General features: G+C 37.2%; 1 non-coding gene across 1 annotated transcript; it reads left to right on the forward strand.

Annotated features, from left to right (window-relative positions):
- The first annotated feature begins 9,000 nt into the window (after window positions 1-9,000).
- Window positions 9,001-9,073, forward strand: Trnat-ugu (transfer RNA threonine (anticodon UGU)). Its single transcript has one exon. It is a non-coding gene; the product is annotated as a tRNA-Thr (tRNA).
- The last annotated feature ends 287 nt before the right edge of the window (window positions 9,074-9,360 follow it).

Here is a 9,360-nt window from a genome sequence, read left to right on the forward strand (position 1 = left end):
GATCATAAAGTATCACACATGCTTATTTGTTTATAGCGTTATTCATTCTGTTCAATATAAGTCATTTTAGGGGAAAAAAGCCTGAGATACGATCGCGAAATTTCGGTTACACGTGTATTATATAATCGAGTTAAATTGAAATGACTAGTATATGTGCGTATATACCTACAGCTGTAGACCACAGAATAATTCATTACCACCAAAAGGTTTTTTTAGTACACTCAAAAATAAATCATTGAGACAATTAAAATCGATCGAAGTAGGAATTCCTTTCGTAACATGATTACTCTTCAAACATGCTATAGAAATGGCATTCATTTTCAAAATAAATCTCTATTTATATCAACGATTATTTTTACTCTGCTAGATCCAAGACCTTGATTTATTTGTTTTAGAATTTGAAATTTTGTGTTATCGAGTCAAAATATAATCAAATATAATAAAAACGGTGTTAAGATACGTTGTTTCTATGGAAACGCTTTGTGCATCTCTCTCGAGATTTTATCCTGCCAATTATTCCGGAATATGTATAGCCGTAGATAATCAATTTACAAGATACAAGTTAACCGACTTTTTATATAAATCATTGCTATAAAATGTCATTTTTTATGATATGTTATTCATAGTTGTCATTTACTGTTATAATGATGATTAAAAAGGTTTTTTCGGTTAGTACTCTATATCGAATATAAACATTATATATCTGTATCACGTTTGAGTAGTCTAGCTTACATAGCGAAGGTACATATCATGGATTGTTCGATTCAATTGTACTCGTAGTTTTATTTCACGTATAAACGCAAAGTCACATATCTTTAATGCAAGCATTTCAAGGTGTTCCGATGAATAGATGATTTTTTATACATTTATCCAAAGCTGCATAATTATGATAATAATTAAATGGAAATGATTCTTTTTCTTTGATTTCATACTAAATACAGCTTTCTGATTGGCCGATTTCAGGTTCTCACTGGAATGGGAACCTACCTCATTACGTCCCTTTATTTGATGCCGTTAGCCGTCGGGCGGCGCTGTCTACTTTTGGTAGTTCCGGTTTGGACGGCAACGTAAACAAGAACATGCCGCATCGTACACATCATACGTCAAGTCGACGTTCTTCCGTTTGGCCGAGCTATTAAATCTCATTTTGCGAGTATAACGATCAGATACAATCCACACTCTTTTTCGGTTCAATAATAAAAAGTGTTGTCTCGATCGACCCTTTGCTGTTGTAACTGTTACTGTAAGGTTGGGTTTGTGCGAGAAACATTTAGTTTGCGGGTAATAATCAAGAAACAGTAATCGATTTCCAAAGACATTCGAAACCATGGTAACATTGGTAAATACAAACGCAACAACATTTTCACATTTCTTAATTGGAGTTTTTAACTCGTGTTTATTTGACCATATAAGCATTATTTTACGGTGCAGTCTACATTTGCTGCATACACATTTGATTATAAAAAATGATAATTTAAAGACAAAGTTTTGATATCATTGTAAATGAAAGAGATTCATTGATAGCAAACAATGGGATATAATTCCTTCTACAAAAATAATCATAAGACAACTCGTACATACAAATCTTTGTTTCCCTTCCTTTCATTTCTCATTCACTCGCAACAACTTACTGTTGTGCTACGTCTTATAAGATTACGACAATACACTTATCATGTAAGTATCAAATTTGGCCTTTATTGTTTACAAAGTGTGTTCCTTTGGGGAAATGAAAAGAAAATAAGTTATATTTTATCTCAGTGTCAGGTCTTGAAACCTGTAACATACAACATTAATCATTCTTCATATCCACCTCAAGCCACTAATTTTCTTTAGTTCTAGAGAAGTTTAAGCTTTTCAATATTTACAGGCAACTCGAAAATTTGTCGTAAACAGGCAGAATATAATGCCGTTGGGAAATCATTATGCTTCACACTTCAAAGTCTTCCTAAAGGCAGAAATAAATAGAATAATTAGTTGAGTGCACGACCATAAATGTAAAGGATCTTTAGGCAATAATTATCCCAAGATGTCCTATAAATTTTAAGACATTTTTCTTAACAAGGTCTTGGAAAGTGATATGAGAATGAGATATGCACGACGTAAAATGAATTTCGACATTCTTAGGTATTTGGTTTTAAGTTAATAAAAAAGTCAAAGCCACGAAATCAATAAGATGTATATTGTAAAACTAAATTAAATAAAATGTTAGCAAAAAAAATTTAAAAAAAATAAAAAAAAATTGTTGTATCTGCATACTCCGTAAATATCAAACTTTAGATACATATAGTCATATGATATACAGTTTGAGGTTGTATTTGGTTCATATACATGTACTAGCAATTTACGTATACACAGCTGTATCATCCAATAAGTTTTTATGGTCAATACTATGTTCTGGACCAGAGATCAACTAAAGCGTGAAACACAGCGTTAGAACATAATACAGTTTCAGGGATCAAACATACTCCGACATCGTACAAGCGTACTGTCACCTCCTCGCTACTCCATAAGTTAGTTTTAATGTTGTGATATCCATCTCTGGAGTTTGTAATAGTAAAATTGAAGGATGTTCAGGAGAATACATCTGAACCAATCACAAAAATGTAAACATATCCTTTGAAAATTACAGAAGAACGACCCCCCATTTCAAAGCAACACGTTCAACCAGAGTGTACCATTAATCTATTCTTTTGATGTATATCAAAAGACAAAACTACCTGCTCATGTAATACCAAACACAGTTTTGCTATGGTATAGATTAGGGGTGGATATAACGACAGTGATAGTAACTCCTGGAGTATCGGGGATGGTGGATATAAGAACAGTATTAGTAATCTCTGGAGTATCGAGGATTGTAGACATAAGGACAGTGATATTAACCCCTGGAGTATCTAGAATGGTGGATGTAAGGACAGTGATAGTAACCCCTGGAGTATTGAGGATGGTGGATATACGGACAGTGATAGTAACCCCTAGAGTATCAAGGATGGTGGATATAAGGACAGTGACAGTAACCCCAGGAATATCGGGGATTGTGGACATAAGGACAGTGATAGTAACCCCTGGAGTATCAAGGATTGTGAATATAAGGACAGTGATAGTAACCCCTGTAGTATCGAGGATAGTGGATATAAGGACAATGATAGTAACCCAATGATAGTAATGATGGTGTATCGAGGATAGTATACATATGCAATATATTAGTAATTTGAAAGAGAAATGAACAAACAATCACGCCATCATCTGCCTTCTTAAAAGTTTAATGTTCATAATGCGATTCAAACTGCAATATGTTTTAGATGAAAAGTTGAAAAAGTTAAAAAAAAACAAAAAATACAAAAAAACAAACTCAAAGTCGATTTTTTTTTATATTAACGTGAACATTCGTAATACTTAACGCGATGACGATGACAGTATGATCAAAAACATTGGTCCCAGAACTCGATTTCTCTGAACAAATCATTGACCTAATCATTTCCATCTATGTTCAAAATGTTTTGATTTGATGTTTTTTCGAGTAATCATGGCCAACATGATTTGGTGCTATATTCCCCTAGAATACACAATACAATGTATAAATGTAATGATTAAGGAAAACCATCTATAACATTCGACGTTATAACATATTGGTAAACTATTGATACATCCCAATAGTAATGGTATGCTTGTGCAAATGGGAAGAAAATGCAACGAATTATGATGTTTCCATTTATCAAACTTGCAGGGTTTCCATTTATAAAACTTGCAGGTAAAATAATGTTAACCTCTTTACACCAAAGCACTGTAAACAAGACGCTCAGGGAATAAATTTACAATTTTTCTGCAATAAAAGAGACGCTGTATTTGTCATGGCGTTCCGTCTAGAAAATGTATGGCGTACGAAAGAAGCATTAAATCCAATGTGAGCAAATAGCCTTTCAGACTTCTATTCTTTGTCGCATTCACAACATGGTGGATTTCTTTAAGAAATGGATGATAGCAGCAAAGCCGAGTCGCTGAATTCTGCCCTTTGGGGTGCTATGCAAGATAGCTACCCATAAACCTATTAAATTCTATTTTTTTAAAGACGTTGTCCACAGTAGAATTAATGACTATGTAAGTTTTTTGGCAATGGAGAAGCAATCGTACCTTTCGTAGACGTGCTATGGTGTATAGCTAATGTCCCTAATGAATTTTACATGATCTTTTTTCTTTATATTAACAATTTAAAACCATTATCTACTCTAAGAGTACAAAGGTTGATAGCTTAATGCGATTGAAATGTCTTCGTTAATAACACCATTTTTTGCTTTTTTGGACATATTTTCAGTAAGGCAGCTAACAGTATCGCACCCAAAGTGGCCTTATTTCACGGTTGATAGTGGTTTTATTAAGGTAATTTAAGCGGACTATCAAACAATAATAAATACCCCACCTCTAAAAACAACACAGCTTATTTTTTTTAGAATTCTTTTCGCAATAAGGCTTGCCAGCTCTCAGCGGACAGCTGCGATGGATTTTGCCGAAGTTTGCGTGCTGTCCTTCCATTTTAGCTCTGGCTTTAAATGAAGAATAATAGGTTTGTTCATTTATCTAGTTTCGTTTGTTGTGTGAAGAGAGACCCAGGGGGTAACAAAACAACAGTCGAGCCATGGATAGTAGCATCGCCATCTAGTTATCAAAGTCCATGCGATGTAGAAGAACTTTTAAATGTTTACAGTAAGATGAAAACATTTCCTCTGTTGCTTGTTAATTGGGGGATTTATCTATTGGGCTACATCCTGAGAGACACCACATCAAAGGACATCTTTTGTTGTAATTGTGGTTAATTCGAAAAATGGCAAAACGACATCTACACCGGCTGATTATTGAAAGGTTAAGACATAAACAGATAAATAAAAATCCATATTAATTTTCAAAAGTCATGTATTTTGTCAAAGATAATAGCATACTGTAAAAAAATAATTTTGCGTACGATTTACTTTCGCGAGTTTCACGACCAAAGTTAGTTAATCCACAAAGTTTTTTTCTTCGCGACTGAATATCTACCTCTTTTACATTGATAGGAATGTTTATCTTATTTTTGAATTCAGCGAATGCTAATCTCGCGATTTTGTTTTGAAACAGAAATCGCGAAAATCAGTTACCGCGAAAGAAAGTTGGTTTACAGTAATAAGTGAGTATAACCTCTCGTTAACACGTTTAAAATCTTTTGTCAAATTCGTTAACAAATTTTGATTTTTTGCTTATTGTTGTAACCCCTCTAAGTCAAATATCATCCTGCTTTTACAACGATCTGGTCAGAAAAAGTGAAACCAAAACTTTTAAAGTACTAGTATTCAGGCATTTGTCTCATTAGGTATTCAAGTAAGGACGAAATAGTCTATCTTTTTGTTGAATTCTTTGATATTCTATCTACTGCATAGTTCCGTGGAAAATGCCGTACGGAATAGAAATGCGAGGTGTATGTTGTTAATGTGGTTTTAACTGTTATTGTTAAGATGTCGTCATTTGGGACTTCACAGATCGTGGTTAAAAGTTAAGTTATGATGCCAATTTATCAATCCGGCCTACGCAAAGATACAAGCAACTAAAACATGTATGTCTCAAATCGTGACGCAGGATAAAGAGAGAAATCATTACGTATGCACTATTTTGTTATTTCTGGTTAACTTCCCGCTGTCTTTCAACGGCAGTTTTAGCTATTTTGCTTTAATGTTAGGTTCTATAAATAAACGTCATAAGTATTACGAATGTAAAAGGTTTAGGTGGTGAAGCGTTGTTTCGGGGGGATTTTTCTGTGGCAGTATGCCCGGCGCAATCAACAATACCGAAAAGAAGTTCTTTCACTTCAAATGTCGTCATATTACTAAAAAAATTACAATAGATATACTTTATTTTTTCTTTAAAGTTATTTGTTATTTTTGTGCATCTCTCGCATGCTCAAAGACAAAAAGATTTACACGTACTTGAAATAAATACGAACTGGCACGCTTTGAAGGAAGACGGCATGCTTCATAATCGATGTGTCTGCGTTTTATAATGCCTACTTGTTTATATCATAGATATGGAAGAAAAAAACATCAACAATACATTTAAAATAATGAAGCGCCAGCTGTTGTGTTAACAGCATTCCAATTATTCAACAATCATGTCTTGCGTCGCTGTTTCTTATTGTCGGAAGAAAATCGCATTGTCTTTGTACACAAAAAGAAAAACAAAGCTGTTTTGATAACAAATAACAACAATAACTGCTCATATAGAAAACAATTATAACATATCTGATATTTACGACACACGTAATTTTAATGTGCACGTGTTGGCATTGTTTAGATTAGAATTGTGTATGCATTAATTACTACATAATATCGTGTGACTCGTGTTACTATCACTGTCGTTATATCAACTCCTTGGGTACCGAGGACGCCTTCAATCTTTAATATGGACCTACAACCCCAGGTGTAGTATGACCATATATGATAATTAGTTATTATACACCAGGACCAATGTTTGGGGCGACACAATTAGCGCAAATAAGGTGGTTACGTTTTGCTTACTGGTTGGTAGATTGATTGACGTCGTATGGACAGCTATAGAGTTATTTAAGGACAACCTACCGTGTATGAATTGCGCTGTGTTTATGCAGTATGTGTGTGTTTTGGGAGACTGCAGTACGTGCATGTTTTGGGAGACTTCAGTACGTGTGTGTTTTGGGAGACTGCAGTATGTGTGTGTTTTGGGAGACTGCAGTATGTGTGTGTTTTGGGAGACTGCAGTATGTGTGTGTTTTGGGAGACTGCAGTATGTGTGTGTTTTGGGAGACTGCAGTATGTGTGTGTGTTTTGGGAGACTGCAGTAGTGTGTGTTTTGGGAGGACTCGACGGTGTTTTTAGACAGTATGCAGTGTGTGTGTTTTGGGAGACTGCAGTAGTGTGTGTGGAGACTGCGTGTGTGTGTTTTGGGAGACTGCAGTATGAGTGTGTGTTTTGGGAGACTGCAGTATGTGTGTGTTTTGGGAGACTGCAGTATGTGTGTGTTTTGGAGACTGCAGTGTGTGTGTTTTGGGAGACTGCAGTATGTGTGTGTTTTGGGAGACTGCAGTATGTGTGTGTTTTGGGAGACTGCAGTATGTGTGTGTTTTGGGAGACTGCAGTACGTGTGTGTTTTGGGAGACTGCAGTATGTGTGTGTTTTGGGAGACTGCAGTATGTGTGTGTTTTGGGAGACTGCAGTACGTGTGTGTTTTGGGAGACTGCAGTACGTGTGTGTTTTGGGAGACTGCAGTATGTGTGTGTTTTGGGAGACTGCAGGACGTGTATGTTTTGGGAGACTGCAGTATGTGAGTGTTTTGGGAGACTGCAGTACGTGTGTGTTTTGGGAGACTGCAGTATGAGTGTTTTTTGGGAGACTGCAGAACGTGCATGGTTTGGGAGACTGCAGTTTGTGAATGTTTTGGGAGACTGCAGTATGTGAGTGTTTTGGGAGACCGCAGTATGTGTGTGTTTTGGGAGACTACAGTACTTGTATGTTTTGGGAGACTGCAGTATGTGAGTGTTTTGGGAGACCGCAGTATGGGTGTTTTTTGGGAGACTGCAGTATGAGTGTGTTTTGGGAGACCGCAGTATGGGTGTTTTTTGGGAGACTGCAGTATGAGTGTTTTTGGGAGATTGCAGTACGTGCGTGGTTTGGGAGACTGCAGTTTGTGAGTGTTTTGGGAGACCGCAGTATTGGTGTGTTTTGGGAGACCGCTGTATGTGAGTGTTTTGGGAGACTGCAGCATGTGAGTGTTTTGGGAGACTACAGTATGTGAGTGTTTTGGGAGACTGCAGTATGAGTGTGTTTTGGGAGACTGCAATACGTGCGTGGTTTGAGAGACTGCAGTTTGTGAGTGTTTTGGGAGACCGCAGATTGGGTGTGTTTTGGGAGACTGCAGTGCGTGTGTGTTTTGGGAGACTGCAGTACGTGCGTGGTTTGAGAGACTGCAGTTTGTGAGTGTTTTGGGAGACCGCAGATTGGGTGTGTTTTGGGAGACTGCAGTGCGTGTGTGTTTTGGGAGACTGCAGTACGTGCGTGGTTTGCGAGACTGCAGTATGTGAGTGTTTTTGGAGACTGCAGTATGAGTGTGTTTTGGGAGACTGCAGTACGTGCGTGGTTTGGGAGACTGCAGTATGTGAGTGTTTTTGGAGACTGCAGTATGAGTGTGTTGTGATTCTTTATAGTTGTGGATAAAACTCTAGCCCTTTTTATAGTGCTATCTTACTAGCGCAAGCTGCCAGACACAGTACAAGGACATTTCTGTTGGCAACTTGTGTTATAAATTTTTCTCTCTGTTAATACGATGTAAATTAAAAGTAAGTACTGTTGACATAGGTCAATGACTGCCTACATGTAGCTGGTTGTACGGTCAAGGAGATGTATTTTTAAGACTGATGATAGCATCTTCGCTGCCACATGTGAAGAAGCCAGAATATTGATCCAAGACTCTCCGCGTTTTGCGTCACGACACCGATCCATTTTGACGACTACGAGACAACTCCTATCACGACACCATGGGATCGATTGAGGAAATCAGCAGTGATAATTATATTACAAGAACTAATTCATATTTAATTCCAGATCCATCTTAATTGTCCTAGACACATTAAAGAGTTGGCTATCTAGCACTTCTGTAGCTAGACAAATGTGGTCACAATGGTAAATGTCACTGGTCACCCGCAAGTGACAAACCTATATGAATGGATTGTCGTAAACACGAGACAAGAGATCGTTTAGAGAAAGTTGTGTGTTTCATTTAATATTGAATTGATTTTATAACCATACAAGTGACGAGGAATGTTTTGTAATGAAAGTATCAGCAGTATCGTCATTTATAGGTTTGTAACGTCTGTTCTGATTAGTCAAAAAAGGATCACATGTCCATCTATAAATTGTCGTCATGGATTAAATCGGGATTGGACTGGGTCGATCATCGGTGACCAGGTAGCTCAGTCGGTAGAGGGATTGGACTGGGTCGATCATCGGTGACCAGGTAGCTCAGTCGGTAGAGCACTCGGCTTGTGTTCTGAGGGTCCCGGGTTCGAATCCCGGTCTGGCCGCTACATTTTCTCCTCTCCTGTTACAAAATATTGGTATCAACTTGAAGAGCGCGAAAAATGACTTGGACGCGTGCAAGGCTATTATGACGTACGATTCTAACGCACTCACAGAGTAATGCTTTCAATATGTGGGTTTGAGATGACGTGGGACAATTACATTTGATCATCGCTTAGTATCACCTTCCGGTGATTGTGACGTCATAGTCTGACTTGATTTATGTTCACTTGAAGGTGGGACATATCGACGGTAAATGGTATATTACCAACGTCGTTTAGGCTTCTTGAAA

Source organism: Argopecten irradians, chromosome 10, assembly GCF_041381155.1.
Source record: "Argopecten irradians isolate NY chromosome 10, Ai_NY, whole genome shotgun sequence".
In the NCBI taxonomy this organism is placed as follows: Eukaryota; Metazoa; Mollusca; class Bivalvia; order Pectinida; family Pectinidae; genus Argopecten; species Argopecten irradians.